Source organism: Oryctolagus cuniculus, chromosome 13, assembly GCF_964237555.1.
Source record: "Oryctolagus cuniculus chromosome 13, mOryCun1.1, whole genome shotgun sequence".
Classification (NCBI taxonomy): Eukaryota; Metazoa; Chordata; class Mammalia; order Lagomorpha; family Leporidae; genus Oryctolagus; species Oryctolagus cuniculus.
Window position 1 is genome coordinate 58369608 of NC_091444.1, and position 16139 is coordinate 58385746.

Sequence of the window (16139 nt, forward strand, 5' to 3'; positions counted from 1 at the left end):
TTGCTTTCTCTCGTTGTTCTTCCTGGGTCACTGTGTACTAGACAGTCTACTGAAAACGGGTGAGTCACTGCATTTCTCAGAACTTTACTGTTTTGAATCGTGAATTTCGAATAGTAATTTACCCAGTTTTATAGGGGATTTTGTTAATAGTCACTCTTAACAAGTCACTCTTTAACAGGTGACTGGGAATTGAAAGGAACAAAACACATGAGATTTCTTCCAAGATGCCTTTAAGATATGGAAAATGTTCATTTTTCCCCCATATGAAACAATTAGCAAACTATACACAACAATATATAGATGATTTGTAATATGTGAGCTCTATGGTCTCACCAACTATAGTTTTCTATGATGTTCTTACCAGGAGTTAAATAGGTTCTCAAAAAGGGTTTACAATGACTAAAATGAAATATCAGTTTGAGAAGATTTTATGGAGAAAAGTTTTTGTTTTTTTTTTTTTGTCTTTGTTTTGTTTTTAAATAGGCAACATTTATATAGCCAGAGGAAACTGGAGAGAGTTTTAGATAGGAGAGCAGAATGAAGAGAATTTCAGCAGTAAAAGCAAATATGAGACATTTCCAAGTATTTAGGGAATTGGCTGTAGAAATGTAGTGAGTAAAAAGAAGTAGTATAAAATATACATGACAAGTATGCTGGAGTCAGGTTATAGAGGCTATTGAAATTGAGAAAATAAGACAATTGCAATGTCTTCTTAAACAATAAAGTTAATAAAGGACTTGGAAAAGGTGATTACTATGATACAAAAAAATAAATAAGGCAAATTAAAATATATGGGGGTAATGCAGTCATGGAGGGGATTTAAGAGTGGAAAAATAAATGATGATGGGGTCAATGGAAAGAAAACAATTAGGAATGTTACTCATACTGATTTGGAAAAGCAATAGAATTTTTAAGTGAAAATAGCCAGTAGAAATGGTCAGAAACAGAGATTTTGGTATTAATGTTTTAGAGCTAAATGTTACATTAAAGATAACATTTCATCTTTGACAAATGAAAAAAAATTGATTTCTTAAATTGAGACATCAGCCTGCAAATTGGGTTCTGTCCTGACTTCCTGACTGATTTCATTTTCATCAAAATGACATCTTAGCAGTGAGAATGAATGTACTCCCCAGAGGAGAGGTCCTCAAGAGAAGAAAGCAGGAGGCTTGAATTTGGTAACTTGAATTTGGTAACTTGAATTTGGTAATACTGGGGAAGAGGAAAATAAGCCAGTAAATAATATCCAAGGGGTGGCTTGAATGACAGAAGCAGACTCCTATGTTTCAGGGAAGAAATTTGGAGAAGGTGAGGTTCAAGTGGTTCAGGGGCTAAAAAGGACGACAAATAGAAGTTGCTGCCGATTTCAGTGATCAAAAAAAATTGCAAAATTTAAAGTCAGTGATAAGAGTAGACACCTGAATGGAGGTACTTTTTGGGAAAACAAGAAGGGAAATAAAATTAATATTTATAAATAGATTGGAAAAAATGGACAGTTGAGTGATATTCATTAATTTGTATTTTCTTAATCTTAGGCAAATTGGATGACAGAGAAAAAGAGTGAGAAATGCATCTTTGACAAAGGTGGAGAGCAGTGGGAATAGATGTAGTCAAAGATGGGAAGGAATAGCCTGAAAGGGCTTGTGTTACCTGTAGCAATGTAAAAGGTAATTCACTCCAGGACTGAACAGAGGGACACGAGGCTGTGTATAGTCACACACATACAGATGTCAAGCTCAGAATAAAGATAAAAATGAGTATTTATAGACATGGATGCATTTATTGAGCTCTTGGTTGCATGACCAATAAAATTCAAATTCCTTTTTACAAAACAGGGCCCTGAGAAGTGGTGATTGTTACTTCAAAAAGAAGAGAATGTCTTCAGATGTTGGCTTATAGATTATAGAATTAAAAATTAATAAAGATATTAGAATCATTAGAAACATGGTAGAATGACAGCAAGAATGGCTGACTAACATTTTCTTAAGACACCTAATTATGCCCCATTGCAGGACATTGGTCCAAACATTCAGTAATAGGAAAGTATTAAGTCAACTTTGATGTATTTCTCTGGACTTCTCCCTCATGGTCTAATTGAGAGACAGAAAAGAGAGTGGAAGAAACAGAAGGAGAGAGAGAGAGAGAGAAAGAGAGAGAGAGAGAGAGAGAGAGAGAGAGAATCTTTGATCCACTGGTTCACTCCCCAAATGCCCAAAGCAATCAGCGTAGCTCCAGGCTGAAGCCAGGTACCTGGAACTCTACCCAGGTCTCCACATGGGCAAGTCTCCCATGTCCTTGAACCATTTTTTGCTGCCTCCTAGGGTACATTAGCAGGAAGCTGGATTGGAAGTGGAGGTGCCAGGAATTGAACTAACACTCCAGAATGGAACACGTCCATCACAAGATGCTTAACCTGCTGTGCCACAATGCCTATGACAATTGCTGTATCTTTATAGGAAAACAAAAATAGCTGGAAAGAAGAGGCAGTGGAAAGATATCTACTCCTTTACTTTTTGTCTTTTATTAAATCTTTCTAATGTGCGCCATTCTGCATTCTGATGGCCTTTCCCCTATATCTCAATTGCCCAGAACTGGCTTATAGATGCCTTATACACAAAACTCAAGGTATTTATGTTCAATATTCAAAAGAAATGGTTAAGCTAGCAAGAAAAAGGAAAGAACAGTTTTTGAGTAGGAAAAGCCATGTTCTTCACAAGCATTTCCAGGCAACAGAAGTGGGTCAATTATAAAACATTGGTGTCTACTGTCTGTATGGTCAAGGATCAACTTCTGGTAGAGATAGTGTAGAGAAATAAGGTACTTTGGGAGTTCAGATGCAATAAGCTCATTGTGCATCTGTTAAGCCTATTTGAAATGAAAACAAAAACTCTTGATATTCACAAACAGTTGAGGACAGGTATACACATTTCTTTTATATTTACAATTTCTACAGAACAAATAAAAGTGCCTGATTAAAAAAAAAAAAAGATCCTAGGAACATGTGTTTTGAGTGAATCAGTAGAAGTATCACACATAAAATAAGTGAAATTGACTTAGATGATTACATGGCCAACAAGGAATGAGTACATTGAAAAGCAGTGAAGTCAATGTGGATTATGGTAGAGGACAGGGCAGAGATAAGAGCAAAATGAGAGATGAATGAACGTGAGTTTTGTAGAGTGTATTTATGCATGTGGAACTAAACATATGCTTCATCTAGAAATTATTTTGTAATGCTCCATAATCTGAGGAATGGAATGGAGAAATTAGCTGGAATGAGAAGTCACCAGAGTTAAGAAATTATGTAAATAGGAAACAGGTAGAAGGAATCTTGAGATTACACATCAAAGCAATACAGGTCTACTTGGTTCTGTTTGTCTCCACACGTCTCAGCACTGATTCCCAGCCAGGATGGTCCTAGGAAATGCTTACACTGACCCTTAGTTGCTGCCCTTTATCCAGTTTCTAAAGCTAGGTCAGTTTACACGCATAAACACAACTGATTGAAGCGGTAAGGGTGATGCAGAAAAGCTTCCCACTGAGAAAGGACCCAGAAACACCATTGTTTTTGTATTTGACTCAGTAAATGCAAATCTATTTGGTAAATATTTCTTACTCTTTCTTCAGACATTGCTGAGACCATTTGCTAGCACAGAAATGCACTGGGACAAGGAGAATATTGAAAATGTTCAGGGACAATGACATTCAAATCTGAACTAAATTTTCCAGGAAATACAATATGCTATTATAGTCTTGTTGAGATTAGGTGATACATGGAATTTTGGTCAAGTCCAGTTTGCATTTAGTCCAGGAGATCTACCAATATACTCTCTTGGTTTAGCACTAAATATATAGCTGTGGCATATAAAACAATTGACATTTATAATTCGTCTCATATTTAAGACTTATAAAGGACAGCTTTTGTAGGAATGATCAAATGAAGATCTCTGAGACTTCTCTTTTCCTCATCAGTATAGCAAACTAGCGGTAGTACTGCATCTCAAGATTAGTTATAGAGATTAGTGCCAATTTTCTTTCCTTATCCAAAATGAGTCACATTGGATCTCCTCTTCTGTATGTGTGTATTTTATTACATGTGATTTTTTTTTTTGCAATTGTTGTTGGATTTAGGATCCACACAGGCAATCTTTGATGGGATCTTCATCCCAAGATGCTTAAGTTAATTATTTGTATAAAATCTATTTTTCTAAATATGATAACATTCACAGGTTTGTGTATCCCAGGAGGGGTTACAATGATTAGTAACCTCTTCTTTGTTCAATGAAGGCTATACTTTGTTTAAATTTTATTTAAGGTAGATGAATATCATGCATTTCATATATACAGACTTAGGAACAAAGCCATACTTCCCATGCAACCCTCCATCCCGCCCATGCTCCCACTCTTCCTCTTCTTTTCTCTTAGTCCCCCTTAATTTTTACAATGATCTATTTTCAGTTTACTTTAATCTCATAATATTAAGCCTACACTAAGTAAAGAGTTCAACAAATAGTAAGAAGAATAAAAACATTCTTCCTCAGCATTAGAGATAAGAACTATTAATGATCATCTAATCTCAAAACGTCAATTTCACTCCTACACATTACAATTTTGGTTACTAGAGATAACGGAAAATATATAGTATTTATCTTTTTGGGACTGGCTTATTTCACTAAGTATAATGGTTTCCAGTTGCATCCATCTTGATGCAAAAGAAAAGATTTCATTCTTTTTTATGGCTGAGTAGTATTTAATTCTATCTATCTATCTAGCTAGCTAGCTAGCTAGCTATATCATAATTTATTTATCCAATCATCAGTTGATGGACATCTGGGGTTGATTCCATATCTTAGCTATTGTGAATTAAGATGCAATGAACATGGGGGTACAGCTAACTCTTTCATATGCTGATTTGATTTCTCTTGGATAAGTTCACAAGTGTGGCATTGCTGGGTCATATGGTATGGTCATATTTTCAGCTTTCTGATGTATCTCCATACTGTCTTCCAAAATGGCTGTACTAGTTTACATTCCCATCAACAGTGTATTTGGGTGCCTTTTTCCCTGCATCCTTGCCAGCATTTGTTGATGTTGATTTCTACATGAGATCCATTTTAACTGGGGTGAGGTGAGACCTCATTGTAGTTTTGATTTGCATTTCCCTGATGGCTTAGTGGTCCTGAACATTTTTTCATGAGTCTGTTGTCCATTTTGATTTCCTCTTGTAAAATGCCTGTTCAAGTCTTTTAACCATTTCTAACAGGATTGTTTGTTTTGCTGTTTTTGTGTTTCTTGAGCTCGTAACAGATCCTGGATATGAACCCTTTATCAGTTGCATAGTTTAAAAATATTTTCTCTCATCCTGTCAGTTGCCTATTTACTTTGATAAATATTTCCTTTGCAATACAGAAACTTCTCATCTTGATATTATCCCACTTATCAATTTTGGTTTTGATTGCCTGTGCTTCTGGGGTCTTTTCCAAGAAGCCTTTACCTATGCCAATATCTTGCAGAGTTTCCCCAATATTCTCCTCTAGTTACAGATTTAGTTATAGATTTAGATCCTCGATCTATTTTCAGTTGATTTTGGTATAAGGTGTAAGGTAGGAGTATTGGTTTATAATTCTGTATGTGGAGATCAAATTTTCCCAGCACCATTTGTTGAAGGAACTGTCCTTTCTCCAGGGATTGATCTTAGCTCCTTTGTCAAAGATTAGTTGGTTGTAGATGTGTGGATTGATTTCTGGAGTTTCTATTCTGTTCCATTACTCTACATATCTATTTTTATGCCAGTATCAATCTGTTTTTATTATAACTGCAATGTTGTATGTCTTGAAATCTAGTATTGTGATGCCTCCATCTTTGATTTGTCATATAATATTGATTTAACTATTCGTGGTCTCTTGTGTTTTCATATGAATATTAGCATCATTTTTCCCTAGATCAGAGGAAAATATTTTTGGTAATTTGGAATTTCAATGACTCTGTAAGTTGCTTTCAGTATTATGTACATTTTGATAATATTAATTTGTCTTTTTCATGTATTTTATTCTTTTTTAATGTTTTGTAATTTTCATCATAGAGCTCTTTCACCTCCTTGGTTAAATGTATTTCAAATATTTAATTTTTCTGTAGCTATTGTGAGTGGGATTGATCTTAGAAGTTCTTTCTCAGCCATGGCATTGTCTGTGCTTAAATAGGCTATTGATTAATTTTGGGTGTGTTAATTTTATACCCTGCCACTTTACCAACCTCTCTTGTGAATTCCAATACTCTCTTAGTGGAGTCTTTTGATTCCCCTAAAAAAATCATGTCATTTGCAAGTAGGGATAATTTGACTTTCTCCTTTTCAATTTGTATCTCTTTGATTTCTTTTTCTTGCCTAATGGCTCTGGCAAAACTTCCAGTACTATATTGAATAGCAATTGTAAAATTCGTTAATCTTGTCTGATTCCAGATCTTAGTGGAAATGCCTCCAACTTTTTCCTACTCAATAAGATGATGGCTGTGGATTGTCATAAATTGTCTTGTGTGTGAAGGCTCTACTGTTTAGGATATGTGAGTTAAGACAATTATCCATATAGTCTAATTATAATTCTGATTGTTAGAATGTTAATTACAACCAGAACTGCATTTTAAGTAGAAAGGCTTAAATTACTGAAATTGCCAGTGAAAGATAAGGATCCAGATCTGGATGTTTGTAAGGCTGTAAGAAAATACAGTATGAAAGGAAGTTTTTTGTAGTGAAGACACAGAACTTAGAGGACAGCTATGGCTTTGTAATTCCAAACTGTACAATGAGGTTATGCTGATTCGGGGATAAGCTGGATCACATTAATTGAAATGATTTTGTAACTTTGCAAAGACGAAAGCTTACAGATCAGCAAAATAGGTGTTAAAGTCTGTGAAAAACTGTAATTTTCATTTTAATCATGAATTTTGTGCAAAGTATACAGAATCCATGATAAAATAATATATAATTTGAGTAAAAATATATTAAAAATTATTTCAATTTACTGCAGAATATCTTGTTATTATGATATATTTTTGGCCTCCTCATTACTAATCATTTTCATTGTCATTCCTTTACTACTTGTATATGTTAAAAACAATAATAATACCAAAAATACAAGTTGCAATAACAAATACCTAGACCAAAAAAAAACCAAACCATCTCCAATTTTTTTTATTGTGTGATTCTGTTCTCGAATTTAATGATGCTAGTAGGCAAATAAATAAGTAAATAAATAATATGCCCTTATTTTACTCCCTGGAACACATGGATGTTATCTTATTTGGAAAAAGAAATATTTACACATAAAATTAATATAAGCATTTTGAGATGAAGGTTCTTTCCTGTATTATCTGGGTGGATCCTAAATTCAATGACATTTGTTCTAAGAATAAGCACACAGACTAAAAGACACACACACAGAAGGTGAGAAGGTATTCTGACCTATATAAGAGGTATATCAGAATAGTAGATCAGAATTAAGGACTACACCAAAGAGAGAGAAATAAAAACAATTGTCTAATTTCAACAGAATAAAATTGCTTCAGATTCAGCTTCAAATAAGGAGAAGGCACTAAAATTGCTCATTTATTTACGAAGTACAAGGCATTTTCTCATTTAATTCTTTCTTATTTTTTTATTTTTTGACAGGCAGAGTGGACAGTGAGAGAGAGAGACAGAGAGAAAGGTTTTCCTTTTTTCCGTTGATTCATCCCCCAAATGACTGATACGGCCAGCACACTGCACTGATCCGAAGCCAGGAGCCAGGTGCTTCCTCCTGGTCTCCCATGGGGTGCAGGGTCCAAGCACTTGGGCCATCCTCCACTGCCCTCCCGGGCCACAGCAGAGAGCTGGACTGGAAGAGGAACAACTGGGAGTAGAACCCGGCACCCATATGGGATGCCAGCACCGAAGGCAGAGGATTAAGCAAGTGAGCCACGATGCTGGCCCCTCATTTAATTCTTAAGACAATCCTGTGAGGTAATCAGCATAATTCCTAATTTTCAGATGCAACCACAGAGGCTTATTCACAAGGCAAAGACAAAAAATCCAACCTAAGACTCTGCCTGACCATAAAGCCTGTGTTTGTATCACTATTCCATATTACAGATCTTTAAGGGAGCAATAAATATACTAAGGTGTGGATAAAGTTGTGCAAGAGTTTTACACAAACAGAGTATGGGTTTATGAGGGTTTTGTTCTAGTGAATGTAAACTATCGTTATCATTGCTTTGAAAACACCAGACTCTAAGCCAACACTAAGGTTAGATGTTAAGGTTGGAAGCATCTAGCATCTGCTTTAAATAGAAGACGAGCTCCTGGGTACCATGGGGCAATTGTATTCTCAGAATCGGGACCTTCCAGAGCCACGTTCTGGGCTGGTGCAGGGTGGCTTCAAGTTTCTCAAGTGTGAAAGCTCGATCAGATAAAAACTGTCTGCTTACCACATGGGTTTTCTCCTTCTCTCCAACTTACCGCATCTTCCTTTTCCTCTTTTTTCTTTATTTTCCCTCTTCTACTGCTGTACATAGACCAAAGCAATCATAAAATGACTAACATCTATTTTATTATGGTTAACATTTATGTTAATTAAAATTATTAACATTTATGTTATCAATCAATTTTGACCTTGTCAAAACAAACCTATTTTATCTACATTCTGTGAAAGAATCCAGGCAAAAAGAGGTGGTCGGCGAAGTTTTGTCTTTACTCTCTTACTTCCTTAAATGATCTAACACTAGATGTGATTAATTTATGTTTTACAGACTGCAGTGCTTTCAATCACAGAAAGCTATAGATAATTAAACATAACACCTGCTTGATCGAACTGTGTATCCTTTAGTTTCAAATACCAAGAATGAATTCATTCATAGTAATACAAACTTTTTTTTAAAGACTTTATATCCTTTCAACATTTAGGGCTATAGTTTTCTCTCCATGTATTTAACAGCCAAGTGCAAACTTCTAACTGGTGAACTATACCAGTCCAAACATAGCACTTTCATCTTTGGCTTTTTCACTCAACATGGTAAATATGAATCTCATCCATGGTACAATACATATCCGTGTGTTAAAAAAAAAACAAAAAAACAAAAAAACTTCATTTCAAAGGAACAGAAAATTTGCAAGGCAATTTCAATTAATTGTTTTTACTATTCACCCTAGTGCCCAGTTGTCAACATTTTACCACATTTACTTTCTATTTCTGAACAATCTATGGTTACCTGTGAATGTTATGCTCCATTACTTCTAAATGCTTCATGTGTACTTTCTACAAACATTTTCCTCAGAACAACAGTGCAATTATTTGCCAGGAAATCAGCATTGATACAATTCTAACATCTAATCTTGACACCTTATTAAAATTTCACAAAATGTACCAATAGTGTCCTTCATAGAATTTTTTCATTGTTGTTGTTCATGAGTCAATCAAAGGTCAAGTATTGCATTTACTCTTCAGGTCTCTTTGAGATCATTTAATTAGAATGGTTCCTCAGTCTTATTTTGCCTTTTATAACCTTGACATTTTTGAAGAGTAGAGGTATTGTATAATGGCCTTCAATTTAAGTTTATCTAATATTTCTTCATTATTAGATTCAGGCTATGAATTGTACATTGTCATTATTCTGTCTGCTACACTGAAATTAAAAAAATGAAAACTAAAGAAATATGTACATATATAAAATATATTTGAAATCACAATTAATATATTACTTTAAAATAAATATACTTAACATAAGTATTACATATAATAGAAATATTTGAGGTAGAAGACTTACTGAGGCTTATAGGGTGACCTGGCCCAGAAAGGCTGTGTGGGGGATATTAGCACACCAGGGTTGGGGAGGGTATACCTTGAAACTGGCTCTTGAGGAGGCTGAACAACAGTTCATATTGCAAAAATGTTAAAGTTGCATGCGGATGTAATTAGTTCTAGGACATTGTCAGGTGGAACAGACAGCTACAGGGGTAGAGAATGGAAATGTGTCATTTCACAGTGCTATTCCCAGTAGATATCTATGATTAGACAATGAAAAAATAAGTACATTTTGTAAGCTGGGTAATGGCATTGATTCCAGAGAAAAAACCTCTAGTTGAGTAAGCATTTACATGCCCATGCATTGGTAACAGGCATGGTGCAATATATGTAGACATTATTTGTAGCTAAGTATAGGACTATTAAATGTATTCACTGGATTGGACTTGAATTGCTTGTAGTCTAGAATGGGTTGTATTTGCAGGCTTCACATTTTTAGTAATAAAAATTGTGCAGTTTTAAGTAAGTCAGAATAAAAAATCAACAAATGCATCTATTAGCAATCAACTTTTGTTAGTTTTACAATGCATTTAAACATTGGATAAAAGTATGAAAATTTCACATATAATACCCTTGTCCACACTCATGCATAGCCTCCCCCTAGCAACAGTTTGCACCAGAGTGGTACATTTGTCCCAATCAATGAGCCTACATTGACATATTATTATGACCCAACATCTATAGTTTACATTAAGGTTCACTCTTAGTTTTGTGCATTCTATGTGTTTTGACCAATGTATAGTGAAATGTATCCAGTATTATAGCACCATGTATAATCAGTTTTCAGAATATTATATAATTGTACTCATACAGTAATATATAGCCTTTTGGGCTGGTTTCTTTCACTTAGCAATATGTGTTCAAGTTCCTGCATTTTTCTTTCGTAATCTGATAACACTTTTTTTTAGCGCTGAATAACTGTCCATTGTCTGCATGTACCACAATTTATTTATCCAATCAGCTACTTACTGAAGGAAATCTTGCTTGAATACAAAGTTTGGCAATAAAGATGCAATGAACATCCTGGTGCAGGTTTTTTTTTTTTTTTTTTTTTTTTTTTATAGACATGTTTCAATTCATTTGGGTAAATAACAAGGAGTGCCATTGCTGTGTTCTATGGCTGGTATGAATTTAGTTTTATAAAAGACTGCTAAAGTCTTCCAAAATTCTTGTAACACTTGCATCCACAATGACATTGGGTGGATTTTTGTTGTTGTTGTTCTATATCCTTATCTGCAATTAGGATTCAATGTTTTGGATTTTAGGGATTCTAATGAGGCACACAGTGGTGACTTGTTTTTACTTTCCCGTTTCCTAATGAAGTGTGATGTTGAACACCTTCTCACATGTTTATTGGACATCTTCCTTGATGAGGTGTGTGCTTGTCTTTTACTCATTTTTAAAGGTTCTTACTGTTTTAAATTTCAAGAGCTATTTGTATATTTCAGATACTACTCCTTTATAATATGTGTCTTTTACAAATTTTGTCTCTCAATCTGTGTCTTTTCTTATTCTCATCACAATGTCTTTTGCAGGGTAAACATTTTTAGTTTTAATGAAATTTGGCTTATGATTACTTATTTCATGCATTATGCATTGGTATTGTATCAAAAAAGTCATTGTCATAGTTGATGTTACCTTGGTGTTTCCTATATTATCTTGTACAAGTCTTAGAGTTTTTCATTGTATAGTAGGTTTTTGAGCCATTTTGAGTTAATTTCTGTGAAAGATTAAGATATGTGTTTGGATTGTGTTTGTATATCTTTGTCCAGTTATTGCAATAGAACTTGTTGAAAAGATTATCTACTTTATTGCTTTACAATTTTGTCAAGGATGACTGGATAATATTTATTTGGGTCTAATTTGAGGATCATATGCTACTTAAATTCTTTTTTGAAAAGATGTTTAAAACAAATTTTAGAAGCAGAGCAACAGGGAGAGAGGGAGAGGGAGAGAGTTATCTTCCATTTTCTGGTTCATTCCTCAAAAGGCCACAACAGCCAGGTCTGGCCCAGGCCAAAACCAGGAGCCAGGAAATCCATTATGATTTAACTACATGGCTGACAAGGCCCAAGGACTTAGACTATTTTCCACTGCCTTCTCAGGAACATTAGTAGAAAGAGGGTTGGGAAGTGAAGCAGCCAGGATTCAAATCAGCACTATGATATGGGATGCAGGTATCACAAGCGGCCACTTTACCCTCTGTGGCACAACACCAACCTCAAGTTACATGTACTATTGATTAATTCAGTTGTTCCATTGATGTATTTTTCTGTTCTGTCAATATTATATTGTGTTTACTGCTGTAGTTACAGTACGTTTTGAAGTCAAGGAGTGTTGCTTCTTCTTTGATTTGGTTCTTTTTCAACCTTGAGTTGGCTATTTTGGGATTTTGCTTCATAAATTTTAAAATCAGTTTGTCAGACAAATGCCTGTGATTTTTATTGGAATGTTGTTGAATCCATAGATCAAGTTGGGAAAATTAACATCTTGAAAATATGAATCTTCCTTTCCATAAGCATGGAATATCTCTCCATTTATTTAAATCTTCTTTTATATCTCTCAACAGCTTTTTAGTTTCTCCTAATGTAGATCTTGCCATCATTTTGGAGCTTCTACTGTAAGTGGTAATGAGTTTTAAATTTCAGATTCCATTAGTTCTTTGCTGGTATATAGGAAATTGAGTTTTGTGTGTTAATCTTGTGTCCTACAATCCTAGTATAATTGCGTCTAGCTCCAGAAGGGTTTTTAAAATTTTTATTTATTTATTTATTTTAAAATTTTATTTAAGGTATACAAGTTTCACACACTTCATATACACAGACTTAAGAACATAGTGTTACTTTCCACCTTACCCTCTCTCCAGCCCACATTCCACCCCTTCTTCCCCCTTTTCCTCCTATTACCACCCTTAATGTTTACTAAGATCTATTTTCAGTTTACTTTATACTCATATAATTAACCCTACACTAAGTAAAGAGTTCAACAAATGGTAAGAAGAAAAAAATACTGTTCTTCAACAGTAGACACAAAGGCTGTAAACAATCATTGAATCTCAAAATGTCCATTTCACTCCAATACATTACATTATTTAGCCCAGAACAGGGAAAATGTATAATATCTGTTCTCTGGGGACTGGTTTATTTCATTAAGTATAATAGTTTCCAATTGTATCCATTTTGTTGCAAAAGTCAGGATTTCTTTTTTTTTTTACAGCTGAGCAGTATAGTACTCCATAGTGTATATATACTGTAATTTCTTTATCCAGTCATCAGTTGATAGACATCTGGGATGATTTCATAACTTAGCTATTTTGAATTGAGTTGTTATAAACATGGGGGTGCAAAACATTTTTAGTATATTCTTTCAGATTTCTGATAAACGGGAGCTGCTGTCTGTAAACGTAGTAATAGATTCATCTATGTTTCCAGGAAGTTCTGCTAATTTTGCGCATATGTTTTGATGCTCCATTGTTTAGTTAATACAAATTAAAATTGTTCTATCTTCTTGGAATAGTGGCTCTGTATGATTATGTAATAATGCTCCTTATGCATGACAGCTTCCCTCACTCCGAAGTCTGCTGTGTGCGGTAGAGAATTTCTGTATGGGAATGCTCTCTTACTTTCCAATAACTTTTGCTGTGAACTTCAAAAAATAAAAAAAGAAATAAATGAAAATTTTTGTCTTACCTTCACTTATTCCTTCTCCAACGTTCTTCCTCTTTCTGTATTTAGATTTAAATTTCTGCCTGCATAATTTTCCTCCTCTTAAGCATTTTTCTCTTGACATTTCCTGGTAGGTTAGGAGTATTGGCAACAAATTTCCTGTTTTATTTGTTTACTAGTCATTTTTGTGTCACATTTGAAGGATACTTTGAGAGGATATAGAAAAATGGTAGTATTCTTTTTCTTTCACCACTTCAGATATTGCACTCCAATCTCTTTTTGCTTGTATGTACTCTGAGAACTTAGATGCAATTCTTATTTTTGTCTGTCTATAGGTCACTTGTTTATTCTCTCTGGCTTCTTTTTCACGATTTTTTTTTGGTGATGAAAATAATAGCAATTGATAACAAAAATTATTATAAAAAAGCAAAAAAGGAGGGGGCTGTGTTTAGCTGGCAGTAAATAAATCACTTAAAACATTAAACTCCCACAGTGAGTACCTGGTTTGAGTACCAGCTGCAGCTACTGATTACAGGTTTCTGCTAATGCAGACCCTGGAGGCAGCAGGGATGGGTCAAGAATTGGGTTCCTGCCACCCACGTAGTAAACCAAGATTGATTTCCCGTTTTTTTTTTTTTTAACTTTTATTTAATGAATATAAATTTCCAAAGTACAGCTTATGGATTACAATGGCTTCCCCCCCATTACGTCCCTCCCACCCCCAACCCTCCCCTTTCCCACTCCCTCTCCCCTTCCATTCACATCAAGATTCATTTTCAATTCTCTTTATATACAGAAGATCAGTTTAGCATACATTAAGTAAAGATTTCAACAGTTTGCTCCCACACAGAAACATAAAGTGAAAAATACTGTTTGAGTACTAGTTATAGCATTAAATCACAATGTACAGCACACTAAGGACAGAGATCCTACATGAGGAGTAAGTGCACAGTGACTCCTGTTGTTGACTTAACAAACTGACACTCTTGTTTATGGCATCAGTAATCACCCTAGGCTCTTGTCATGAGCTGCCAAGGCTATGGAAGCCCCCTGAGTTCACTGACTCTGATGATTTTTAGACAAGGTCATAGTCAAAGTGGAAGTTCTCTCCTCCCTTCAGAGAAAGGTACCTCCTTCTTTGATGACCCGTTCTTTCCACTGGGATCTCTCTCGCGGAGATCTTTCATTTAGGTTTTTTTTTTCCCCCAGAGTGTCTTGGCTTTCCATGCCTGAAATACTCTCATAGGCTTTTCAGCCAGATCTGCACGCCTTAAGGGCTGATTCTGAGGCCAGAGTTCTGTTTAGGACATGGGTCTGCTGTGTATCTCACTTCCCATGTTGGATCGTTCTCTCCCTTTTTTATTCTATCAGCTAGTATTTGCAGACACTATTCTTGTTTTCCCAGCTCCTCACTTTGACCTGGCCCTGCCCTGGCAGTTGCAGGCATGTGGAGAGTGAATCACTGGATGGGAATGTTCTCGCCGATCATTTGCATTATCTCCTCTCTCTGTCTCTCTCTCTGTCTCTCTGCTTCTTCTTCTTCCTCTCAAATAAATAAAGTAAATCATACTTCTCATATTCTTAAGATATTTATACTTCAATGTGTGACATGGGACAGGAGATGTGCTAATTATAATAATAGAGGTATGGACAGAGTAATCACAATAGAGATATGGAATCACACGGAAGGCTCTAGGAAGATTTCTTGGAGAGAACTACTTGGGGAGTAGTTGTTAGGGGCTGGATTAGGAAAGGCTGGCAGAACAATCATCATGAGCAGCAACAGGCAAGCAAATGCCTGGGACTGTACGTGTGCTGAGTGTCAAAGAGGTGTTGAAGCCAACAGAACTACAAGAAACAGGTTTCCAAGAAAAGTTTGTTAAGAAACAAGCATACACTTATTCCATCTGCTTACCAAGCTAAAAATGTTTGGGTTCATGGGAGTAGCATACAGATGAGATACAAGGTTCCAGGGAACTCAGTTAGCAGATGATCCTACAGTAGTATCAAGAGCAAATGAGACAAAATGATTTTTTTTATCATAACAAAAGATTAAAAAACGGTAATCTGGTGAGAGAAGGAAACAAACAATTGGGAAGAAAGTTGGCGAATGAAATCTTTTCAGCCCCTATGGTCAGGGTTGCCTTCAAATGCCTCCTTACAAATAAGGCCACTAAGGGTATGGATGGAATATAAGAGGAGATGATGCAGATACAAGGAATGAGAATTTAGTAATTTCTGCTGTAAAACCTCCATTGCAGATAAGCACAACAATTGGAACTATATATAATACAGTGCTAGGAGAGTGTCATGAACTTGATGGGAGGGACAAGGACAACCTTCAAGTTCTCCCAGAACTGAGGTGTACCTGTGGAGCTTACCAGGTTTCCAACAGGACTCAGATAGCCCATAAAAGAAGAGTGAGTCGGCCGGCGCCGCAGCTCAATAGGCTAATCATCTGCCTGCGGCGCCGGCACACTGGGCTCTAGTCCTGGTCAGGGCGCCGGATTCTGTCCCGGTTGCCCCTCTTCCAGGCCAGCTCTCTGCTGTGGCCAGGGAGTGCAGTGGAAGATGGCCCAAATGCCTGGGCCCTGCACCTGCATGGGAGACCAGGAGAAGCACCTGGCTCCTGGCTTCGGATCAG